The sequence below is a fragment of the Pseudonaja textilis genome, chromosome 2 (genome assembly GCF_049901715.1).
Source record: "Pseudonaja textilis isolate UNSWEBS1 chromosome 2, rPseTex1.2, whole genome shotgun sequence".
Lineage (NCBI taxonomy): Eukaryota > Metazoa > Chordata > Lepidosauria > Squamata > Elapidae > Pseudonaja > Pseudonaja textilis.
The window spans coordinates 142,650,480-142,653,838 of record NC_141991.1 but is presented as its reverse complement, the minus strand read 5'-3'; the positions used below and the strand labels follow the sequence as shown (position 1 = coordinate 142,653,838).

General features: G+C 42.6%; 1 protein-coding gene across 14 annotated transcripts in view; it reads left to right on the top strand.

Annotated features, from left to right (window-relative positions):
- The first annotated feature begins 3,108 nt into the window (after positions 1–3,108).
- Positions 3,109–3,359, top strand: part of LOC113443238 (methyl-CpG-binding domain protein 1) — a 103,461-nt gene continuing 103,210 nt past the window's right edge. For 7 of the 14 annotated variants that reach the window (XM_087925570.1, XM_087925563.1, XM_087925566.1 and 4 more), the window contains exon 1: positions 3,109–3,330. The gene's annotated coding sequence lies outside the window, so the exon portion shown is untranslated. The remainder of the gene's footprint in view (positions 3,331–3,359) is intronic. The other 7 variants (XM_087925571.1, XM_087925564.1, XM_087925567.1 and 4 more) reach the window with 1 other exon arrangement.

Genomic DNA, 3,359 nt, shown 5'->3' with positions numbered 1-3,359 from the left:
TTTTTGTTTGATTTATTGTGGATGGAGATTGTGTAATTTAAAAAAAAGAAAATCATACAAATTCTATTCTTTCCTATCTTTGCATAGCTTCACAGCTGTCCGCTCTCCATTTTGTTGTAGATGCAAGATGAATCTTTCTATCCCTGCATCTTATCATAACTACTAATTTGCAGAAAGCCAGACACAACAAGCACACATAGCTCCATTTTTTTCTATGTGGACAGCTTCTCATATTTTAACTTTTCTTTGTTCCCTTGTGTAAAAACATTTGCTTCTTAAACATATGAAAGCAATGGATCAATATATAGTTGTGCTCTTTTGTTTTTATACAATGGCAGTGCACATCCTACAGTAGCTATTGGCTATGTTGCATACCTGAAACACATGAAAACATGGAACTGTTGTTGAAACACATCCAATACATCAAATAGCAACAGCACTTAGACTTATATACTGTTTCACAGTGGTTTACAGCCCTCTCTAAGCAGTTTAGAGAGTCAGCCTATTGCCCCCAACAATCTGAGTCCTCATTTTACCAACCTCCGAAGGATGGAAGGTTGAGTTAACCCTAAGCAGATGAGACCCGAACTGCCAAACTGCTGCCAGATGGTTATCAACAGAAGTAGTCTGCAGTATTGCATTCTAACCACTGTGCCTGGAATAACTGGAGATCTAAAAGTAGTGGCCAGCTTCTTGGAATTGTTAGGAATGATAGTCACCTAACAGTTGGGTTGGCAATATATAAACCAGGATAGTCATTTAATACTGTTGTATCTTTAAGAGAATGCTGTAATTGTGATTGGCTGAGGTTCCTCCAACAACCATAAGATGGAGCCAGAAACCTGGTTTGTTCCTTCTTGCATTTCTCTTTTGCAGTGTTGGCTGATTGTTGTTCTACTTGGGATTGCAGTAATTAGAACTAGGAAGTGACAACTGACCAAAAATTGAAATTACAACCTTATGCTTCCTTGTGCAAACATTATAAAAAGCTTGATGTAAACATGATTCAGGGCTTCGCTGTTGCTGAAGCAATCAGCGAAATGCCTCTTGCTCCTGTGCAGAAATAAAGTACAGGTAGTCCTCAATTTACAAGCACAACTGAGCTCAATGTTTCTGTTGCTAAGTGAGACATTTGTCAAGTGAGTTTTGTCCCAGGTTACGACTTTTCTTGCCAGAGTTAAGTGAATCACTGCAGCTGATATGTTAGTCACCCAGTTGTTCAGTGGACCTGGCTTCTTCGTTGCTTCGTGAGGTCACAAAAGTGATCATATGATGTTGGAAAAGGTCATAAATATGAACCAGTTGCCAGGCATGTGAATTTTGATCACATGATCATGGAGATGCTGCAAAGATCGTAACAGAAAAATCACATATTTCACTGCTGTTGTAACTTTGGTCACTAAAAGAAATGTAAATCGAGGACTAGCTGTATTTGGATTCCACTTCCCTCCACTCTGCTTGATTAATTGGCCCATCGCACCAGGTAAACTAAGCCAGAGTTGGCACTTGGCCACACCCCTACATGCAGACCAAGGATTTCCTGGCATTGTAACTCCTTTTGCGCAGACTATGTGAAGATGTGCCCAGGCAAGATCTGGCACATGGAACAGACTTTCCCATTCCGAGAAGCACCGCGTAAATCGTTATAATGCTACATCATGGGGACAGTGCAGTGACTCATTGAGAACTCCATTCTGGTGTGGCGCAAAGGCTACAGAGATCCTAGGGAGGAGAATCTCTGACCAGGGATTTGATGTACAGGTAGTCCTCAAGTTCCGACTCAATCAAACCCAACATTTCTGTTAAGTGAAACATTTGTTAAGTGAGTTTTGCCCATTTTACGACTTTCCTTGCCACGGTTGTTAAGTGAATCACTGCAGTTGAATGTAGAGTTGTAATTGCAGGAATGTTCCAAACTCGGATGGAAAACCTCAGATAAAGAATGTTTCCAAGCAAATACAACTCAGGTAAACAAAGTCACTAATCTAAAGGAGGATTAGAGAGAGGAAGTAAACATATGTTAGACTTTAACTAGAGATAATTAATTGTATGGATTACAATGCTAAACAGTAACGAAAGTTAAGCAGTAACCAAAGTTAACCAGTGATGGAGGATAACTAAAAATGTATATAAATGCAAGAGTAGACTCCAATAAAAATCATCATGATTCAGTTGTTCATGATCAAACAATTCGACTGCCTGGTCATTACAACAGTTGAAAAGTAACATGGTTGTTCAAGTGAATCTGGCTTCCCCGTTGATGCTGCTTGTCAGAAGTTGCAAAAGGTGATCACATGACACTGCAATTGTCACAAATATGAACCCTTTGCCAAGTGCCTGAATTTTGATCATGGACCATGGGGATGCTTCGAAGGTCATAACTCTGAAAAACGGTTATAAGTCACTTTTTTCATTGCCCTTGTAACTTCGAACAGTCACTAAAGCAGGGGTCCCCAAACTTGGCAACTAACTCCCAGAATTCTCCAGCCAGCTATGGAGTTGAAGTCCACAAGTCTTAAAAGTTGCCAAGTTTGAGACCTCAGCACTAAATGAACTCTTGTTAAGTCGAGTTCCACCTATGTATTCCATACATTGACGCAACAGAGTGGTCAATGTTTGGAATACTCTACCTGACTCTGTGGTTTCTTCCCCAAACCCCAAAAACTTTAACCTTAGACTGTCTACTATTGACCTCACCCCTTTCCTAAGATGTATGTAGGGGGCATGCATAAGCGCACCAACGTGCCTACCGTCCCTGTCCTATTGTTTCTTTTATATTTTTCTTTTATGTATCCATTTCATGTAGTCATAAGTATGTTTATACTTATACCTGTTATCTTATAATCGCTTGACAAATAAATAAAAATAAATAAATAAAATAAATACATGCGGAGCCCGGAAAAGGGACGGATGTTATCAGGCGTCCCTGATATGAGGTAGCCCCGGAGCGCGCCTTTCGAATCCCGCGACTTTCAACGGCGAAGAGGACTCCACGCTTCGTCAGCATGCCACGCAAGCAGGCAGCGCTTCTCGGCGCCCAGTTCTTTCAAACCGCTCCCCCCACCCTTCACCCTCCCGCTCCATTCTCTCCGCCCACGTGCCGTAGAAAGCCATTCCCGCTCTCCCAACCTCTGCCGCAGCCTGGGAAGTCGCTTCCGCTTCCGGATCTCCTGCGGACTGTTGTTTGTGTGGGCAAGGGAGAGTGGGGGCTGCTGCTGGTGGTTCATTTATCTCCTCGTCCGTTTGGGCTTCGCGGGCGACGGAGCTCTTTACGCGGAGCTCGCCTGGATCCTTTCCGTCCCGAGGGCAAAAACCGAGAGGAAGAGGTCGGTGAGTGAGGCTGCCGTTGGGCCTTTTAA